We start from the raw sequence: 23,232 nt of genomic DNA, 5'->3' as shown, positions 1-23,232 counted from the left end.
AAACTACAAAACACTGCTCAAAGAAATCAAAGATGACACAAACAAGTGGAAAAATATTCCATGCTCATGTATTGGAAGAAACAACATTGTTAAGATGTCCGTTTTACCTAAGGCAATCTACAGATTTAATGCAATACTCACAAAATTACCAGCAATATTCTTCTCAGACTTAGAAAAAACAATACAGGAATTCATATGGAAACATAAACGACCAAGAATAGCCAAAACAATTCTCAGCCAAAATCACAAAGCAGGAAGTATCACACTCCCAGACTTTAAACTTTATTATATAGCTACAATAATCAAAACAGCCTGGTATTGGTACAAGAACAGGCATATAGACCAATGGAATAGAATTTAGATTCCAGAAACAAAACTTCAATTTCTCAACCATCTCATCTTCGACAAAGCCTCCACCACCCACTACTGGGGATAGGAGAACCTATTCAGTAAATGGTGCTGGGAAAACTGACGGACCACATGCAGAAGATTGAAAAAGGATCCCTACCTATTCCCACACACAAAAATTAACTCTAAATGGATCACAGATCTAAATGTAAAACCTCAAACTATAAGAACCTTCGAATATTCAGGAGATACTCTTATGGAAGTTGGAACTGGCAACCAATTCCTGATCAAAACCTGAAGTGCCCAGGCCATAAGAGATAAGATAGACAAGTGGGACCTGATTAATTCTGACAAGCTTCTGCAAAGCCAAAGAAACGATCAAGAGAGCAGGAAGACAGCCCACAGACTGGGAAAAAGTATTTGCCAACTCCATGTCTGACAAAGGCCTAACATCAAGGATCTACAAGGAACTCAAACGTGCTGAAAAGAAAAAAACAAACAGTCCCATTATAAAATGGGCAAAAGATATGAATAGACACTTCTCAAAAGAAGACATACGAGCAGCCAACAGACACATGAAAAAATGTTCAGCCTCACTAGTCATCAAGGAGATCCAAATTATAACTACACTGAGATTCCACCTAGCTCCAGTCAGAATGGCCATCATCAATAACAAAAAATAACAGATGCTGGAGAGGTTGTGGCGAAAAGGGAACACTGTTGGTGGGAGTGTAAACTAGTATAGCCTCTGTGGAAATCAGTGTGGCAATTCCTAAAAGTTCTAAAAATTGACCTTCCATATGACCCCACAATCCCCCTATTGGGAATATACCTGGAAGAACTCAGGTCACTCTATAAAAAAGATACCCGCACACATACGCTTATTGCAGCATTGTTCACAGTAGCAAGAACATGGAACCAACCGTGCTGCCCATCAAAAGAGGACTGGATTTAAAAAATGTGGTACATGCATACGATGGAATATTATGCAGCCATAAAGAAGAACAAAATCATGAAATTTGCAGCAACTTGGATGGAATTATAGTTTATAATACTGAGAGATCTCTCACAGAAACAAAGATCTGAGTACCTCATGTTCTCACTCATAAGTGGACCTTGAACAACTACCATATTACTGCGGGGAGGGGGCTGGGGGTTGGAGAGCTAGGATTGACAGTAGTTGATATCTGCCTGGGGGGGTCATACCTCATCAATAAGGATACCCGCACAAGGAACATTTGTACCCCACAATTTCAAAACAAAAATTAAAAGAGGAAAAAAAAGATTTATGACAAAGTTTAGTATCAAATCATATGCTGATGCAAAGCAAAAAGTTGTTTTAATCTTTGTTAAAATGACAATGTTTTCTGGAAAACTGGCCTGTTTATAATGTAAGGTTACAATTGTTATATTTTATCTTCTATGCAATCTGCTTAAATAACAAAGACTCTATGTCTTAACAAAATAACCTTTTGTGGTTTACTTATTTATTTTTTTATCCTTGATGTTTTAGGAAAACAAAGGTTTATCATTTAGGAAAGAGCTAAGATTCTTTACAATCATGTTACCTTCTCGGTTTATTTTTAAATTTGTTGTCACTTTGAAATAGAGTGTATAATGTTATCTCTCAGACACCCATGATTCAATTCCTATCTTACATGTTCAAATCTCCTAACAACTTTTGGCTTTTGTCTTTCCAAAATTGAATTCTAAATGACATCTTTTGGACATAAAAGTGTCTTTGAGATTTCCTGAGGGTACCCTGGAAAATCACAAAGGATTTGTTCTTTCACCTTGAAAAAGAGAGATGTTAGAAATAGTGAGGCTTATTTGATGTTACAATTGATGAATTGCAAAGAGTTGTCAAATCAGAAGAGATGCTTAGTCTTCCCTAAGACAAGTTTATGTGGGTTACATGATTAATACAAATATTTTAGAATCATATGTTATACAGGAAGTTTCTAGAGTTTTATCAGTGCTTTCACTGGCTATGATATGTTTGTTTGTCAGAGTTCTGGTGCTGCTTTGCCTGATACTAAATAACAATGGTATAGGGTTAGTCATAATTTTAGTTATCTCTAAAGATGTGAACTCCATTGCAATTTACTTCTTTAAACTGAATCTAACATCTTCTAAGCCACCGGTTTTTAAGTGGAATTTTTCTTATCTATGGAGTTTTATTAACATCACTTATCTATGGAGAGTTGTGTAATATACAGATATTTTAGACCTATTCCAGGCTTACAGAATTTGTTCACTTGGGTATTTCTACTATATTCTTGATGTTTTCTAACTAAATGTTTGATATCTTCATGGTATCGTATGTCTCAGGATAATATGTTAAACCTGAAGATTTTTTATTTTGGTAAAAATTATGTTCATCCATATTTATAAATTAGATATGACAATCACTTTTCTTTGAACATAGGGTTAATCATTACATTTATAAATATTTGTCTAAACTTTTTTTGGATTGACTTTTGTCTTGTTTTACGTAGAAATAAATATTCACTTTGCAGTTGCATTAATCTTGTAGGCACTCTCATTAGATCTTTCACCTTTGAAAATCTCAGACAAATGATGGATATGCAAACTCTGTCTAGTCTAGTGAAGATTTAATTGGCCTACTTCTTATCCCCCTAAACAGAACTGGACTGATCCTGTCACCTTGACAAAACTGTCAATCTTTTACCAAACGTTTAATCCTTCTAATTTTCTTCAATATCTGGCTATAATCATCCAAATTACCTTTTCCAATTTTTCTCCCTCCGCCTGGCTCAGTGTCACTGAGAACTGAAACCTGACGCCCAGATCCCTGTCTTGACTCTAGGTTACCTTGTAGCTGGTTCTTTCCCTTGGGATCTGAAGAAGCCTTGTAAGCTAAAGCCTGACAACTCAACATATACCTGCACAGGATCACCACTTCAACAGACCATGCATAGGCCAGAATTCTCCCTAGACAAGAGGTGTCTGGACCAGTGAGGTAGTCCAGTGACCTGCTCAGGTCACACATGTCCCTTTACAAAAGGTAATCAAGATAGTGGGCAACATCACCACTGTTGACATCCGACTTGCTTAAAAATCCAAAGTGTTTCCTCCACAAACCTCTTGTATTCAGTAGATTGGTTACTCTGAGGATTCAACCTAGCTCTCTCCTTTAATACCGCTTTTCATATCAATGCTTCTCATTTTAGGTATCCCTCTTTCAAGATGCCTGGTCTCCAGAGCCTGCAACAACTGATCTTTGCCACTCTCAACAGCTGGTCCAACTGGTTTTGCAGGAATAACACTAACCAGAATCCTCATGATCACCTCTGAGTTGTTCAGCAGTGAGTGATATTTGTAATGAACAAATTTGGGACTGACAATGTTGAAATTTTTCTGAGTCTTGTGCTACCTGAAAGTTGCAACAGTTAAGAAATCACCCAACCCCCTTTTGTATCCCAGGAGCAGCTAACCACAAAGACCACCCTGCCTTGTCTACCTCTATCCTTCCTCCTGGCTACCATAAGACTCACAGATGGTTTCTTATTGACTTGCTTGTATAAAACCTGAGATCTCCTTCCCTTTCTTTGCACTGTTCCTTATTAGTGAGCATTATCCTTATTGCAACAGCCTGAATAAAATCATATCCTTAATTGTTGGGTGCATCCTGTCTTTCAAGTCTTTCTTCTGATTTCTATGGCTGAGTCCTCTCAATTATTTTTCCTCTCTGAGCCTCAGTTTCCTTACCATCGAAGGACTATCACCTCTGCCTCTGAGTAGTGTGAGAATTCAATAGGAGTATGATGGGAAAGAACCAACTCAAGTCAATACTAAGAGCTCAATAAGTATTAGTCTCTCTCCTTAGAGGAGAATGACCCTGATGCAGTAGGTGGCAGGAGGGGAACTGGTTTAAAGAGAGAAGATAATCAGTATAACTTTGTCTCCAAAAGGTGCAAAATGATTCAGAAAAGATGCCCTGACACTGAAGTAAACAGCAAGGGACAGGAGTGCCATTTCATATGGGGGCAAAAACTATGTCCCCAGTGAATGTTAGAAGTGCCCCCTGTTTCCCTCCAGGAAACAGATATCCTGTTTCATTTGGGTTTGTATGTGGAGGAAAGCCTTTACACATTAACACCCAATGGCAAGGAACATCGCCAATGGTAGCCCCCCTTCCACCTCCAGTGGCTGGGTGCCCACATTATAGCTTTACTATATATTTCCAGGGAGGTTCTGAGGACTCTGTCTGGCAGGTGACAAGCCTGTGGACATGTTGAAAGTGACATTTCTGAGCAGGTTAAGGGTGAGCCCATCCAGGTCAGCTGGCAGGAACTGAGTTTCTCAATACTTAAAATTACTGAAAAAATGAAAAGCTAAAGAAACTAAGAACATTGCATGGACATTTACAAGCGAAAGAACAAGCCAGGCTTGGTGGCTCAGCCTGTAATCCCGCACCTTTGGGAGGCTGAGGTGAGTGGATTGCCTGAGCCTGTGGGTTTGAGACCTGCCTGGACAACTTGGCGAGACCTCATCTGTACAATAAATCAAAAATGAGCCGGGCATGGTAGCGCGCGCCTGTAGTTCCAGCTACTTGGAAGGCTGAGGTGGAAGGATTGCCAGAGCCCAGCAGGTCGAGGCTGCGGTGGCCGGGAGCGGTCACTGCACTCCAGTCTGGGTGACAGAGTGAGACTCCAACTCAAAAAAAAACCCAAGGAAACAAGTGAAAGAACAAAGTCACCACTTGACAATTCAATTGGAAACTCAAATTGCATCAGATAGCATCCACAGAATACCAGTTTTCTATACACAAATGCAAAGTAATCAGAAAAAAACATTTGCTCCTGAAAAGTGATCACCGTGGTGTTTTGCATTAAGCTGTAATCAACCTGCATATAAAATGAGCAAATTCTCAGACCCGGAGATTTTAACATCAGAGAAAGTAAGACTGTTTGGGGATCTCGACAAAACTTGGCTGGCCAAGTTGCTGCTTTCTCTAATGCACTATGCTGTGCTCTTCTGTGATGTGTATTCTTTTTGTATTTCTGATTCTTTTCTCCCTGCCATCACCTTTTTAGTTTAATTCTGACTCCCAATAGGGCTTAATCATTCAGTACACAGAGTAGGCCCAGGTGCTGAGGGCCCATAAAGCTGTTTTAGGGTTTTTTTTTTTAAACAAAAGAAGAAAATCGGTGAATGGGTACAAAATGCAATTAGACGGAAGAAATAAGTTCTAGTGTTCAATAGCTCAGTAGGGTGACTATGGTTATCAACAGTTTATGGCATATTTCAAAATAGCTGAAAAAGAATATGTAAAATGCTATCAACACAAAGAGTGATAAATATATGAGGTGATGGATATCTCACTTACCGTGATTTGATCATTTACATTGTATGCATGTATCAAAATATCACGTGTACCTCATAAATATGCACAATCGTGTATCAGTAAAACCAAATAAAAATCTTGAAAGCAGCAAAAGAATAATGACATCATGTACAGGGAAACAATAACAAAAAAAAAGAAAAAACTTTTAGGTCCAAAAGTACCTTCATATATAATATTAATAATTTATCTCTATGCAAATGCATAAAATGTAACTTAAAATATTTTCTATGGAGGGGCCAGGTGTGGTGGCTCAGGCCTATAAACCCAGTACTTTGGGAGACAGAGGTGGGAGGATTGCTTGAGCACAGGAGTTTGAAACCAGCCTAGGCAACATAGCAAGACTTTATCTCTACAAAAAATAAGTTGGGCATGGTGGCAAGTTCCTGTAGTCCCAGTTACTCGGGAAGCTGAGGTGAAAGGATCACCAGAGCCCAGGAGATCAAGGCTATAGTGAGCTATGATTGTGCTACTGCACTTCAGCCTGGGCGAGAGAATGAGACCCTAACTCAAAAGAAAGAAAGAAATTAATTAGTTAACTAATTAATTAATTAATTAATTCTGTGGAGGATGGTGCCCGTGAATGCAAATGGGCCCAGGAACATTACAGTGCAGCCCTGTTCAGCCAGATTTGTTTGCAAGTCCTCTTAAACCCTTAGGGATGCAGAAACTAAAGGGTCACACTTACATTTTCCTTGGGTAAAGCCAGCAAAGCCCAAGGTCAACTTCCTGGACCACCAGCCTCAGGGTTGGGGACCTGCCATTTGCAAGTTGCATCCTGCACCTGTGGACTTCAGGAAGGGTTCCCTCCTGGCAGCCTCATGCGAAGTCTTTTGGTAGCTGACAACTTGCTGGTGCCGGTGACTTTAAGAGAAAACCTGATTTGGATATTATAGAGAAACCAGACTTATGACTGAACTATTTTGCAAAGTAAAAATCAAAACACGTAGTCTGATATGGGTATTTTCCCTACCATTTTCATGCATTTAAATTTAACAATGAACATAATACAAATCCTAAAAGACATTTAATCATATAATTAACTAATGGCTTTTATGGCAATAACACAATGATATGAAGATAAATGCCCAAACTGGCAAGTCCAGCCTACCTAGTAACCCAGTGTTTGAATATTTATTATCTAAGGGGCCCAGAAGGTCCAGGGCCCTGGCACATGGTAGATAGCAGTCTTCTTCCCTTGCGAGAGTAGTGCCAGATGTTGTATGGAGACTCTTGCTTTTCTGCCCTGTCTTCTTTAGAGGAGCACATTTAATCTTTCCCAGTAACACTAACTACCGTTTTGGGATTCCTACTGTGTGTCACATCCTTATCATATATTCATATTTGGACATCACAAAAACTCTGCAAGGTAGATATTACAATTCTCATTTAATGTACCAGAAAAATTGGATAATTTGTCAGTGACATGGAACTAGAAGTGTTGCAGCAAATTCTAATTCTGGAAAGGCCTTGGGTCTCAGATGTTTACCAATAGTTGCAAATCACTGGGACATTCTGAATTCAGAACAGAAATGAGAATGTCTGACAAAGGCCTAACATCTAGGATCTATAAGGATCTCAAATATGCCAAAAAGAAAAAAACAAACAACCCCATTACAAAGTGGGCAAAAGATATGAATAAACACTTTTCAAAAGAAGAAATATGAACAATTAACACATACATTAAAAAATGCTCAGCCTCACTAGTCATCAAAGAAATGCAAATTAAAACCACACTGATATACCACCTAACTCTAGTCAGGATAGCCATCATTAATAACTCAAAAAATAACATATGCTGGAGAGAATGAGGCAAAAAGGGAACACTTCTACACTGTTGATGGGAGTGTAAACTAATATAACCCCTGTGGAAAACAGTTTGGTGATTCCCAAAAGATCTAAAAATTAACCTTCCATTTGATCCCGCAATCCCCCTACTGGGAATATATCCAGAGGAACTCAAACCACTCTGCGAAAAAGATATCTTCACACATGTTTATTGCAACATTGTTCACAATAGCAAAAACATGGAACCAACCATGCTGCCTATCGAAAGAGGGCTGAATAAAAAAATGTGGTACATATACACGATGGAATATTATGCAGCCATAAACAAGGACAAAATTATGAACTTCACAGCAACCTGGATGAACTTAGAATCTATAATACTGAATGACCTATTACAGAAACAAAGAACTGAGTATCACATGCTCTCACTTATAAGCAGACCTTGAACAATTATCGTAATACTATAGAAAAGAATTGGCAGTAGCGGGAATCTGCCAGGGGAGGGGGGGCACACCTCATCAACAAGGGTACCTGCATAATGAACATTTGTATACCTAACCCTGAATTGTACCCCACATCTTTAAAATAAAAAAAAAATTAAAAAAAAAAAAGAAATGAGCTTTCCAGATAGGAGAGGTGTGAGTCTTGATGGTGGCTATCCTGTTGGCTCCTCACTGGGAAGGCCACTCAAAGATTCCCTCAGGCCCTCTACAACTTTCCTCTCAGGCCAAGGCCATTCCAGCCTCCAGGGTTTGGTTCATGTGGCTTGCTTGCCTCAAGTGCCCTTCTCAGTTCTCTCTCTTTAGCTTCTGGGTCCAGCTCAAACCCCCAGCCCTTCCCAAACAGTCCTCCACAAAGTCTCCTGGCCCTCATTGGCTTTTCCCTTCTCCAAATCCCTGCTATTCTTCTGAGAATGGAAGACTATGATTTGTACTATGCAGAAAGGAAGATCAAATCCATGTCCTCTTGGGTTTCAGTTCTCAGATTATAAATCCAAACAGACAGTGAAACCCAGACAGATTCCTGATCATCATCCTTTCATTTTTGACACCTGGTCTAAAAATTAGCTTTCCACTCCTGAGAGGGCCTGTGGAGATCTGTCAGCTGATGTCCCTGGCACCCTGAGGAGTCATGCAACTGCTTTCAGAGATTTTGTTTCCTCTTTCTACTTCAAGGAAATAGCTCTTTTTGAAAATGATGTTGCAGGCTGGCTGAGGAAGGTGGTATACTTGGTAAAGGCTAGTAGATGTCTTGACCTTCTCCTGGAGACTCATCAGCAGAGCATGAGTGTAGGGAAACCTGTCAACCATTGAAAATAGGCGCACAAAGTCAATTAAGAATCAAGTGCAAGCTCACACCTTCTCTGGTTCTTTTCACACATGCTATTTACATCTTAGCAGCTAGACTGTCAAATCCAGTAGGCAGTGATAGGCCCTACATTTATTTGGTGCCACAAGCCTCCTCTCTTTTACTTGCCAGTGTTCAATAACTACTTAGTAATTCATTCAATGGATAAAAAAGAAAAACCGATTTTTATATTTTCTGCAATGCAAACTCAAGAGTTCATCTTCTCTTGGGTCTTAAGAGCAGACGGGTAAGAAGTGGTTTATCTAAGATAACCTATTCCCGGTTGATTTGGTTGCTTTAATCCGGAGATGAGTACCTGGTGGAGGTTAAGGCGTTGGCCATGTGGCATTCCCCTGAGCACCCTCGAATTGCTGCTTCCTTGTGCCTGCAAGTCTCTCTGCTCTGCAGTAATTGTGCTGTCTTTATTGTAGCTGATGGCAGCTCTGAGGAAAAAAAAAGTTGACACTCTTGAGGTTTAAATTCTCTCTTTAAAAAAAATGCTTTGGGTGCTAATAATGTGAGAAAAAAGCTGAGAACATTTTCAGAAATATTCCCACCTGTTCTCAGCCAGGCTGTCTGTTTTCATCTGCTTTTAGCCCTCTTCTCCTGATCATTAATGAGGTTATTAAGATGGACAGATTGCCTCCTGTTTGGACCTGCATGGAGACTGCTACCTTGCACTAATTTCTGTTCCATGGAACCCCAAATGAGTTTAGGGCACATAGAAAATTAGATTTCAGGAGACAATAGATCTTGGAACCAAGAAAACCCAAGTAAATTACGTTTAGTGTCCTTGAGAAAGGACACTGCCTTTGAGAAAGGACACAACTTAAGTCCTTGTGTGTGGCCATGCTTCTTTCATTCTATTGAAGGATGGTTTAGATCAGGGTAAGAAATGGGCTTGTCATCCTTCTCTTGCAAGGGTGGGCAGCTTGCTGAGCAGTCTCTCAAAAACACAGAGTTGGCAATTGGTTGGCCACAAGCCTTTAGACTTCCCATTTTTCCTCATTTCCTCCCGAGCTTATAGGTCATGTCTCCTTATTTCCGTAGATTCTCGGTGTCAGCAGTCAATGACATTGTATTAGATTCAGAATAGATGGAATGTAAGTTTAAGACCCACAGAGATGACCAATTGGCATATCCCAAAGCTGTACAGGACTGATTTTTAAATATCAAGAATCAGAGAAATGGATCTTAAATTGTGGCAGTGGAGGAGAGGCATGGGGTAAATAATTTTGAGCCAACATGCTTAGAACTCAAATCCCACTCAACTCTCATATAATTTTCTCTCTTTTAAGTATTTAGTCATTCATTTTTGACAGTACTCGTAGTACAAAGGCAAAAAATGTTCAGGCAGACTTGTGATAAATGGTAGAACTATCTCCCAGTCTGGTGTGCCCTCCTTAGTTTCCCTCTCCAAGGGCAGTTGCTGTTATCAGGTTCTTGTGTATCTGGTAAGCCACATCCTTTGTGTGTGCAAAAAAAAAAAAAAAAGAGTTGTTTCTTGTTGTTTAAAAAGCAAATGTTCACATTCTGAACTCTTTTCACTCTGCTCACTTTCATTTAATAATGTATGTATAATGTCTTGATGATCAGTTTATATCAATTTATATTGAGCCATCTCATTCTTTTTAAAAGACAGATACAATAGTATTCAATTACAAGAATATGCCATAATTTTTTTAAAAGTACTCTATTGATAGATATTTAGGTAGTTTCCAACAGATTTCTTTTACTAACAATGCTTTAACGAATTACAGTGTATACATCACCCACCTGTGTTCTGCCACATTGGTAGGATAAAGTCCTAAAAGTAGAATAACTGGGTCAATATACTTTTATAATTTTGTTAGGTATTGCCATGTGGCTTTCAACATAGATTTTACCATCTACATTACTACTAGCTGCTTGAGGGGAATGCCTGTTTCTCTACATTTTTACCAACATAATATGTTTCCAAACATTTTGATCTTAAATCAACTACTTGGCAAAAAAGATAGCTCTTATAGTTTTGATTTTCATTTCTTTTATGAATGAGGCCAATCATCTTTTCATTTTTATGAAATACCTGTAATTCACTTTCTGTCTATGTTCATTGTTCTTTCTAAAAATTGGGTTGTCGACCTTTTATCGATTTGTAGGAGCTCTTTAGATATTAGTTAGCCTTCTATCTGTGATCTGAGTAAGATGTTTTACCAGTTTGTCAATTGCCTCTGACCTTTTTTTTCTGAGTTGGAGTTTCACTCTGTCACCCAGACTGGAGTGCAGTGGCTGCTCCCACCCACCGCAGCCTTGACCTGCTGGGCTCTGGCGATCCTTCCGCCTCAGCCTTCCAATAGCTGGAACTACAGGCGCGCGCTACCACACCCGGCTAATTTTTGCTTTATTGTAGAGATGAGGTCTCGCCAAGTTGCCCAGGTGGGTCTCCAACCCACGGGCTCAGGTAATCCACTCACCTCAGACTCCCAAAGAGCTTTAATTACAGGCTGAGCCATCGAGTGCGGCTGCCTCTGATCTTTTAAGTGGTATTTTCTCCCAATACTTTTAACAAATTTTATGCAGAAGTTTATTAGTCTTTTAAAAATGCCTGTTTGCTTTTATTTTTACTTAGGAAAGCTTTTTGTACCTCATTCTGTTTTTAATTTTAGTTGGCAACTTGAATATTTTATTTTTCTGAAAAAAAAACCAACATAATTTTCTCTTTAGTTTTATTATTCTGTTCCAAATTATTAATTTCTGCTTTCATCTATAATGTTTTATTTTTATGCTTTAAAGAATTATTTTATAGTTCTTTCTTTACATTCTTCAGTAATTTTATTTTTATTCTTTCATATTCATTAATGTAAGTTTATTTAAGTATGTTTTCTTATTTGCTATTAATATAATAATTTTAATATTAATAACAAATAATTTTACTTTTAATGATTAATATAAGCATTTTTCTTTTTATTTATTAATATATTTTAATATTTTCTTCTGAACACGACGCTTAAATTCTGACAATGCTTTGATTATTATTTTGTTGATAAAATATGATTTCACTTTCTTTAAATTAAGTATCATAAGGAAAAATCTTTCTTATTTTTTTCTAGTTTTGCTAATAGATTTCTTGTTTTATGCATTGTAATCAAAGAATGTTGACTATACTTTGTCTAAATTTTGGAATATGTTGAGACTTTCTTTGGGCCTAATACATGGTCAACATTTGTAATATTTCTTGAGTTTCTTGGAATCTTGAAAAACATTATAGTCTGTTTTCATAGACTAGGGTTATACATATTTTAGAATTATATATTGTATATGATTCTAAAATTTTAAGATAGACACCTAGAAACAGCTAGAATTCTCCAGAGAAACAGAACCAATAGGATATGTGTATATGTAATATAAAGAGAGAAATTTATTTTAAAGAATTGCTCATGTGAGTGTGTAGGGTAGGCCAGTTGGCAGGAGATTCAGGAAAGAGTTGCAGTTCAAGAACCTGGAGGCAGTCTGCTGGCAAAATTTCTTCTTGCTCAGGGAAGTCAGTCTTTTTTCTATTAAGACCTTCAACTGATTGATTGGATGAGGCCTGCCTACCCACATTATGAATGATAATCTGCATTACTCAAAGACCACCAATTTAAACATTGATCTCATCTAAAAATCACCTTGCGGCAACATTCAGAATATTTGAACAAACTTCTGGGTGCCATGGCCCAGCCAAATTGTCAGATAAAAATTAATCATCACAACTATAAATATTATGTTATATATTGTATATCTAACTATAACATGTATATAATGTACCTCTATTTTTAGAGTTCCTGTATTTTGTTCTAACAGTCATTTTTGTACCTATAACTGTATGTAATACGCCAATCTCCTATTTCTGTAAATATCTTGATTATCTTCAGTAAACAAAGAATATTTGTATACTTCCTCTTTCTCCCCTTCCTTTTCCTTTTCAACACCATTTGATTTCCATTTACTGTGTAATTTTTCTTAGTGTTTAGCTTTCTATTTTTCCAGGATACTTATATAGCTATGGCTTGGAGTTTAGCAGCTTTAATAGTATAATTTTAAAAGGATGTTAATGCATACATGGTTTGCCACCATTCTTCCTCATTTACCTTCCTAAACTTAGTTATTTCCTGTCTACACTGTAAAAGTTAATCACATTTTCTTGTGTTCTGTAACTATAGTGTCCACAGTTGGTTTGACAGTTCTGAAAGTTGTGGCTTTAATGCTTATCACTTGCCTTTCCCTGCAGTTTCTCTCTTAATTTTTTCGTAAAAATTTTACTTATTTTAGTTTATTATGCAATGAAGTTTGTCAGATCACAGGAACAAAGTCAAATAAAATGTGCTGTCTCAAAGTATAATACTTAAAGTATAGATTTAAGTTACATATCAATAGATTTAAGTACGATACAATCAAGCAATGTTTAATCTGAAAATGCAAATATTTCAGATTACCAAAGCCACATCTGTTTTTTGAAGCATAATTTAGATTGTTGATCAAAAAGCTATGGGGAATTATTCTCTCTTACCCTAGTTTCTCTTAATTTCTTAATTGTATAAAATTTGTCATCATACTTTCCTCAAGAAGGACTTGTAACTGTTCTCTGAATTCTGACACGTTGATGAAAAATTTTCCTGCTGTCTCATATTGGGTCACTTCTTTCCTCAAGGACTTTGGAAGTACTTATCACTTAACTGTTTGTTCTTTTTTCCCCCAAAGCTTATTCCAATTCTCACTTATCCTGCTCACTGTTTAGTATGTTTTTTTTATCCCCCTCTGTTTAGGTGACCCAATCTTTTTGTCTACCTGCCACAAAATTATTTTCTTTGAAGTCTAGTTATTTTATCAGATTATTTCTGCTACTGGTCATGGAACAGTATGTCTTTCAATAGGAAGAGCCAGATGTCTTCAATTACTGTAAAGCTTTATTTAGGTATATTTTAAAAGAATGTTTTTGCCCCTTTATTTGGATTATATTATTTTTGGGTCACTTATATATATTTTTCACATTGTCTTTTCCCCTCTCTAATCCTACTTAAGTATCTATCTATTTCAATTTTATTTTTAAGACTCTCTATGGCATTTTGTTTGCTTTTTCTAGTCCAGTCCTTCATGTCCTTTGCTATGTTTTCAATAGGATATCTTTGCATTTACAGGGCTTTCAATTTCCTTTTGGGTTTTTGATAGTTTTCATGTCTACTCCCCACCCTAGCTTATATTTCAACTTCTATTGTCTTACTACATCTTCCCTGAGGTCTTTAATCTCTAAACATTGATTCTGAAGGAGGTGGCTACTTCATTATTACTTATTTTTAAATTGTGATATAGTTGGTAAAATTTTCATCTGCTCTGTGACAACAGTTTTCTTTTTCTTTTTTTTTTTTGAGTTGGAGTCTCTGTCGCCCAGACTGGAGTGTAGTGGCTGCTCCCGGCCACTGCAGCCTCCACCTGCTGGGCTCCGGCGATCCTTCCGCCTCAGCCTTCCAAGTAGCCGGAATTACAGGCATGCGCTACCACGCCCGGCTGATTTTTTGATTTATTGTAGAGATGAGGTCTCCCTGCCCAGGTGGGTCTCGAACCCGCGGGCTCAGGCAATCCACTCACCTCAGCCTCCCAAGGGCGCGGGATTACAGGCTGAGCCACTGAGCCCAGCTGACAACAGTTTTCTTATGCAAGTACTTTCGAGTGGTTTTGCTTTTCCTGTTGCTTTTATCCTTTTTTTTTATAATGCCCTTATCGGTCTTGTATTTATTCCTTTAAGTTAGTAATCATCTTTGAATTCAATGAATCCTGTTCTGGATTAGCTATGTGAAGAAGATGTATGTTGGGGAGGGGAGGAGACGGGGGGCAGGCAGAGTCCTATTCCAGGCCAACAGGAATCTTCTTCATGACAAGATTGTGTAAATGTGTGTTCCTCAGTTCTCCACTTGTCCCTAGCCAAACTAGATTGGCACGGCAGGATATTCCCAATATAGTCTCTCTCTTTCCTCCTGCCTTCCTGACAGACTGCTTCTTACAAACATGACTTGTTTGTGATTCCTCATTCAGCTACACCTTTCCAACTCCTCAAGGTTTTGTACCTAAAAGGGTCTATGAAAAATCCTTCCTGCAGATTGTGGTTTTGCCCTGTGGGGTATGTCCATGTTTTGAGAATTCTTGTCTGCTAGCTTTGTCTAATCTCTAAAGCCATGAGCATCTTTTCTTGGCCCTTCATGTCCCACTGTGAGAGTGTTACTATTATTTGTGAACTTTAAAGAATTTTTGTGGTTCAGGGTTACAGCTACATCCTAGTTTCAGCAAACACACAGGAATTTGCTTTCTTGTTTAATTTTTCAAGCTTTCTTGAGAGAGGGGACCGCCATCTCTGCCTCTTCATTAAACCAGAAGACTGTGCTTCCTAGCATAGACTTGTATGTTTGGCCTTCAAAAAGGTTTGGCCCTAGCCAAACTCTAGGATAGTCCCTAGTTATCCCTGCTTTCTGATACTCATCTGTGTATTCCCTCTCCTTGAGTGTTGCAGTGAGTCATGATCATGCCACTACACTCCAGCCTGGGCAGCAGAGAGAGACATTGACCAAAAAAAATAATAATAATAAAATAAAATAAAGTGAGTGTTAACTGAATTCTCATGCTATGGTTAAGACAGAGGCTTACATGGGATTAATAAAATAAAATGCTTTACATAGTCTTTGGCAGAAAATAAATCCTCAGTGAGAATCAGTCTTGCTGTCCAAGAGATGCTATAAGGTGTTAGTTCTGGTGGCTGTAGACCCACTAGTAGATTCCAGGGTCTGATATTTTTCAGGGAAGGAGCACTGGACTTGGAGTCGGAAATCCTCACATCGCTCCATCTTACTTCCTGCCAACAGAAAATGGTAAAGGTGCAATAAAGGACATCAAGGAACTACTTAAATTCAATCTGAGATTTAATCTGCTATTTCCAAGATGTAACATAAGATTGTCAACTCTAGATGTGTTTGGGGAGGCAGGAGGTCATGGGGGGGAGGCCCATGTATCGTGAACCGGAGGATGACTTCCAGCTAAAAACCATCTAGGAACTGAGGGTAGTCTCGGATCAACAGCTGGCAGGAAACTGAGACCTTCATTCTGATATCCCAGAAGAATCTGAATCCTGCCAACAACCAAGTGTACTTGGAAATGAACTTTTCCCCAATCAAGCTTTGAGATAAGACCATAGCCCTATTGGATGTCTTAATTGCAGCCTTGCAGCGACTTACTAGTCTGTATCTGGATTCCTGACCCACAGAAAATGTGAGATGATAAATGTGTGTTCTTTTAGCTGCTAAGTTTGTGGTACAATCATCACACATCAGCAGATGATTAATACGGCATGCCAGGGCTGTGTTGGAAACTGACCATGGCCAGTAGCTATGTAGGTTCTGGAAGAACACCACTGTGCCTGCCCTCATCAGGCTTATCTCCTAGTGTTGAAGAACACTGGTTTCACAATAGAATAGATGTGTGATCTAACACCAAGCCCAGCTTGGTTAGGTGGTTCTCAGGTCAATTAGGCCTATGTGGCCTGGAATGAGTCACTTAATCTATCTGAGCTTCAAATCACTCACTTTTAAAATACAAGTGCAGACCAAGTACAGTGGCTCACATCTATAATCCCAGCACTTTGGGAGGCTGAGGTGGGAGGATTGCTTAGACCAGGAATTTGAGACCAGGATAAGCAACATAGTGAAATTTCAGTCTCTACAAAAAATACAAAAATTAGCCAAGTGTGGTGACATATACCTGTAGTCCCAGCTACTTGGGAGGCTGAGGCAGGAGGATTGCTGGAGCCCAAAAAGTTGAGGTTAGCCGGGCTCGTGGCTCAGCCTGTAATCCCGTGCCTTTGGGAGGCTGAGGTGAGTGGATTGCCTGAGCCTGCGGTTTCAAGACCCGCCTGGGCAACTTGATGAGACCTAATCTCTACAATAAATAAAAAAATCAGCCAGGCATGGTAGCGCCTGCCTGTAATTCCAGCTAATGGAAGGCTGAGGCAGAAGGATCGCCGGAGCCCAGCAGGTCGAGGCTGCGGTGGCCGGGAGCGGCCACTGCACTCCAGTCTGGGCGATAGAGTGAGACTCCAACTCAAAAAACAAACAAACACACAAACAAAAAGTTGAGGTTGCAGTAAGTCATGATTATGCCGCTACACTCCAACCTGGGTAACAGAGTGAGACACTGACTAAAAAAAATAAAATAAAATAAAATGAGTGTTAATTGAATTCACATCCTATGGTATAAGACAGAGGCTTACATGAGATTAATAAAATAAAATGCTTTACATAGTCTTTGACAGAAAATAAATCCTCAGTGAGAATCAGTCTTGCGGTCCAAGAGATGCTATAAGGTGTTAGTTCCTGGTGACTGCAGACCCACTAGTAGATTCCAGGGTCTGAATTTTTCAGGAAAGGAGCACTGGACTTGGAGTCGGAAATCCTCACATCACTCCATCTCTCGAAGCCTATTTCCCAAACTGAAATTAATGGTGTTTGTGCTTGCTTATGTCAAAAGGGTCCAGGGAATCAATGTATGGCAAAGGCTTTGTGAGCAGCAATAGACTGCACAAATATATGTATTATTACTGCCAATTAAAATACCACATTGTAAAATGGTAATTAAAATCTTGGAGGGGATATTTACAACGAATACCCATTGGATCCATAGTAGAACACTTAGGTGTCCAGGTGGGACTGCCTGGGTTAACGTGCTCCTCTGCCACTGACTGACTGACTGACTGACTGACTGATTGTCAGGCTTGGGAAGTTATCTACCTCTCTATGGGTCAGTCTTCTCAGATGTAAAATGAGGGTACCAGTTGCCACTCACTCCACAGAGCTGTGTTGAGCCTCAGGTGTGAGGATACCATTGAGCACGATAAATTATAAATCTTCGAAAAATATCTAGATAGTTGGTGCTCATTACATATTAACTGAAATCATTATTCTCTCATCAGAAAGCAGAAGATGTAGGTCTTGGTTACTATTAAATTTCCTTTGTTTCTACATTTTTGGTGGGAGAAAGAAGTTCAATTTTTGTTTTAATTCAGCCATCTGGCACTTCCTGTTTGTTTGCCTGTGAGGATTCCACAATAACTGATTAAGGGGAGGACTAATTTTGACCAAATCAAGTACAATAAAGGATATCAAGAAGCTACTTAAATTCAATTTGTGATTTAATCTGCTCTCTTGAAGTAAATGATGACTAATAAAGGATTTACAATTAGTATGGGGAAGAAGTTACAAAGACAAATGCTTGCTGAATTCAAAAATAAATAAATAAATAAAAGTTCATTGTCTTAGGACAAGATGGCACAAACTTTCCCAAATATTTCTATTACATGAACATATCTCCTTTATTGGAAGTGATTGGGTAACACATGATATTTTACTTTATTGAAAATAGGTTCTCTTTAGAAGATAATTTCCTCATTATCCTCAGAGGCTCTGGAATCTGCTACTAGATTCAGAATTCAATTTTGAGTGACTTAGGGGAATAAAACCTTCATAACTTCTCTCTAAATTACGGCAGATCAAACGTTGAACATCCCCTTTAAAATAATTTATTATTCTACCACATTACAGAAAATAGTGCATTTAGAAACTAATAACTTTTCAATAAATTTAACTTACGACATTAATGTTAAAAAGATTCTTTTATGAATCACCATTTTATCTTTTGGTTTTCATGTAATTACAGTCAGGTCAGTTTACAACTAGTCTAAAATCATAGAATATCAAAGCCACTAGGCACCTACTGCCATATTTCATTGAATTCCACAATAGCCCTATGAGTTAGGTGTGATTTTCCCTATTTCTAAATGTGGAAACTGAGGCTAAGATTATGCAGCATGATAAGAGAATCTAACTCAGCACTGTTCAATATCTAAGCCTTTGTTCTTTCTACCAGAGATGCTACCCATATGCTAGTAAAGTGACAACTCATCTCACTGCACATCACAGATGGAAATAACTATGGCAAAGGAGGCGAAGGAATCTGTTCAGGGTTTCACCTTGAGTTTAGATAGTACTGAGTCTCGCTCAGTGGCAAACAGAGCTAGAATGATCTTCCTCTGCCATTTTTTAGCAATGTGAGTTTTGGTAATTTGTTTAATCACCTTGAGCCCTAAAATGAGAATAAACTTCCGTTATAAGAGTTCTGAGGCTCAATGAGATTATTACATGTAGAGTGCTTAGCACTATTGCTTGACATGTAGTAAGTGATAAATTAAAGGTAATTGTTTTCAGTAACTCTAGTAACAACAAGAAATAGAATTTAGGCCTTGTGCATTCTGATAAAGGACTTGTTCTAATTTGCCATCACTGTAGTCCAATTATACAAGCATGCTGATTTTATGGCTGGAATGCTTTGTCCTATCTATTTATGAGCATTTATTTAAGTAGATCAGCTTTGCCTTGGGTAATGTTAATTTACAGTAGTTGTGTATTTACACATCACCGTGGACTGAGCACTCATAGAGATACAGTTGGATGCTATTATTTCTTGGCACTGGCTACTAATTTCCTGGGCCCCTTGAGAAATTTAGAGCTGTGCTTTTGCTCTTTGCAGACCCCTGGGACCCCACTGTGCTGTTCCCTCTGACGAGTCAGCCCTGGCAGGTCCAGGTTCATTATAGATTCCCCAGGCGCTGCAAAACCAGGGCCCTGCTAATTTGCCTGCATCCCAGCTGCCCTCCCCTCCCCCCTTCTGGCAGCCGCTCCCCTGTGGCTTTCTGATCATATCTCAGGAGCTCCTAATTGTCCACAGCTCCTTGTCTTTCTTTTTTCTGAGAGTGAAGCTCAGCGTGTGGATCATTTTGTATTAATCGTTTCTTTAATACGCCTTCCATTTGTCAGTGGGCTTACATCTACCTGCTTTTTTCTTTCAGGCTGGGGCAGGTATACAAAAAAGTTCTTATTATTTTTCTAATCCCTCCTGCGGTTTTTTCCCCCTCTCTATCCTTATCTGCCTCTGTAAGCTTTTCCTGACACAGCAGATTCTTACTTTTGCTCCCTTCGATTTTTCTAAGTACAGATGGCTGTTTAACCCCTTGATATCAGATACTTTGTTTATAAAGCCCTGTGTATTCTTCTCAGGCTCTGGCTTCTCTTCATCTGACGCTAACCTTAAAAGAACTGCCTTGCTCATCCCTGAATGAATGCCTTAAAGGACAGAGTCAGGAAAGTAAGCAGAGTACACGGAGGCTGCTTCTCTTTGTACTTGATGCTTAATATCTACATTTGCTCTATAGCGGTAGCATCTCCAACGGTGACCATATCTACATCTGCATATCTACATCTATGTCAGTATCTACAAAAAACTTGGGGTGATGTGGAATATGGCAGCCTGGGAGCAGACTGAGGAGATGGTGAGTGTTCAGAAAATCAGGGCACAGGGGCCTTAATTCACGGCTATATTGTAGAATCCCTGACTCCAGATGGTAAATAAGATTGTCATTATTGGTCTAGTCCTCACCAGGCTACAATATTGCTTATAAACCTCCAGGACTCCAAAACATGGTAGATTCAAGAACTTACTGTCCCGAAATGCTTTCTCCATCTCTGCCAAGGAAGTTCCACTCACCTATAAAGGCCCATTTCCATTTCAAGTCTTACTTCTCCATGAACTCTTCCCTGATAGTCTCTGAGAACCACAGGGCATTTATTATTTGACTCGAATTTTGGCATTGGATTAGATTGTTTTGCGTCTTACTGTGTTCTTTTCATGCCAAGTTGTTTAATATGCGTAGCTTTTAAATTCAAATAAATGCTACAAATTACCTACAGGCAGAGCTGCTGAAGTTTAGGCATCCTCCACCCTAAAGAGCCTACTACTAGACTCTTTAGTATCAGAGTACCCTAGGAACTTGCATTAAAAAGATATCCGGATCTTTTCACAGTGCAGTTGAACCAGAAAGTTCAGGTGTGGGGACCTGAAATCTATTTAAGTGAACTGCTGGGGGTTTCTGATGTCAACCAAAGTTTGCTCACAACTGCTTTTAGAGATCTCTCTGAAATTGTTTTTAGATTGTTCTTCCTTTCTTTTCTCACTACCATCTACCATCTCACCAAGCCAGGCCCCTATCACCCAAAACACATGTGGCGCATGCGTGCACACACACACACACACACACACACACACAAACACACACACCCTCTTTGTTTTCTTAATTTGATCTTTGAACACCTAGCAAACATTAACACGCGCTTAAATGTATCAGACACTGTGGTTGATTCTGTGATGAGCAAATTATGACTTTGTCCTTGAAAAGTTAGCAATGCAAAGAGGAAGACACACATACACATCCCAATAGCAAGGCCACGGACAAAAATGTGCCTGCCTCAAAGTTGTGCCTGGAACACAAATATCATAGCTTAAGTGCAGCTTGTCTACCTGACCCAGGAACGGCAGGTGGGTGATGGGAGAGATGCATCTAAGGAAACCAAAAACAAAGGGAAGGACATTGATGCTTGGTTATTTCCCGCTGGACAGCACTCCCTCTGCAACTCAGATCCAAGTACATCAGCCTTCCATCTTTAGGTGAGCATAAGCATTGGGTGGTTAGAAGTGACCATTGACTGGCTGAGGTCTCTTAGCTACGTGCATGGCCAGGAGAGAAAGAGCTGCCCTCACATCCACTCAGGCCCTGGGCGTGGGGTAGACTGTCAAGACATATACTCTCTGGTCTCAAGAATAAATTCTTGGTATAATGACACTATTGGTTCATGACAACCTGTGATACATAGAAGTTTGGCAATTTTTGCTAACCCCATCACCATTTTCACTTCTTGAAACACAGCCTGTCAGAATAACACTTCAAAACTGCTTATTGTGGTGGTGCCATGGCAACAAAAAAGGCTTTCTCCCATTTGTTCCAAACAAGAGCTAGAGATATTTGAAGAGCAAATAGAAACAGTCTTTAGTTCAGTACAGGGAGACATTTAAAGAAATTGGCAGGAGTCATCTCTGTCCCTGCAAATGGATAGAACTGACTTCTCTGTCACTTGAGCTCGTGAGCTCTGCCATGTGGCAGGAGTATGGGCCTGGGGTGATTGGCTTTTCTGAGTCATCTTTTCTTTATTTGTTCATCATATGAACATTCTTTTCTGGTGATATGGGGTAATGCTTATGGTAATGCCTGGGCTATGGGTAATATTTTGACCAGAAAATTGCTACTTGTTCTCTGGGTCTTTTTGTCTAAGTCATACTCATCACTTCTTCAGGCTGCAGTCTCCTTTGCAATATGAGGGGCTATTCAAACCTGGTTGGACATTAGATTAACCCAAGAAGCATGTTAAAAATACAGGTTTCAGAGACCCAGCTAGTCCTACTGATTCAAAATCTTCCAAGGAAGGAGCCCAGGAAATGGTTTTTTTTAACTGCAACCTTGTGGTTTCAATGCAGGCAGGCTTCTCCCTGGCAGTGAAAAACATAGATCCAGATGCTCCACAAAACCCTCCAGCTTTGCATTCTGTGGATTCACAAGGCTATGTCCAGGCCACACCCAAATGCCCCCTCCCTTCTCCTAAGCTCCCCCCCTCCATACACCCAAAGAACCTGCCAGTCTCTTGTTTTTGGTGACTTCTTTGAACACTGGGAGGACATTTGGTAAATGATTTTTTTTTGCTCAGCGAAGGCAGGTGTCTCATCAGCACCGCTGTCAGATTACTGAGTAATGGTGACTTTTTCCAGAATAGTATGCTGCCTTTGTGCAGAACTGAAAGCTTTTCAGGACTTGCACACACTTTCATACAGGGCTGGCATTATCAGCCATTTCTGTCTATCTATCTGTGTGGGTTAGAATCCATAGAGGTGACAAAGACCAGGATGAAACTGACCTGGGGATTCTGTGGTGAAAAATCAGACAAAGGCTTGGACAAATCTTTCTGTCTATAAATCATCCAGTGGTTCCTGGTGAGTGCAGCACTCTCTCCGTTGTCCGGGAGAGTCAGATTCATGCCAGTCAAGAAAGAACAGCCAGATGATTTTCTGTCTGTGGTCTCCTTGAAAAGTAGAAAAGATATGAACAAAAACAAACAAAAAAACTTCTCTTAAATTGGCAAAGTTTAGATAATTGTCCTAGTCGAATCTATTCCATCCCAAAAGCTAACAGTTGCAAGCAAATGCCACACTTAGTGAAACCTAGTTAAAATCAACACAAAGAAAACTGCAACTGGGGCAGTTGGTTGACTCTGAACAGGGAGATACACATAGGGAGGGGCAAACACAGGTGAACAAGTCCCTGGGCTTTTAGAACACCATCCACATGCACATCTTTCTGCTTTGGCAGAAGGGAGCCCTCTTATTGAATGTTTGTGGAGACTTGGAAAATACTTACATCCAATCAAGGTGACCTGAGTATATTC

The sequence above is a fragment of the Carlito syrichta genome, unplaced genomic scaffold, assembly GCF_000164805.1.
Source record: "Carlito syrichta isolate Samal-C Ts95f unplaced genomic scaffold, Tarsius_syrichta-2.0.1 Scaffold306518, whole genome shotgun sequence".
Taxonomy (NCBI): domain Eukaryota; kingdom Metazoa; phylum Chordata; class Mammalia; order Primates; family Tarsiidae; genus Carlito; species Carlito syrichta.
This window is presented reverse-complemented; position numbering follows the sequence as displayed.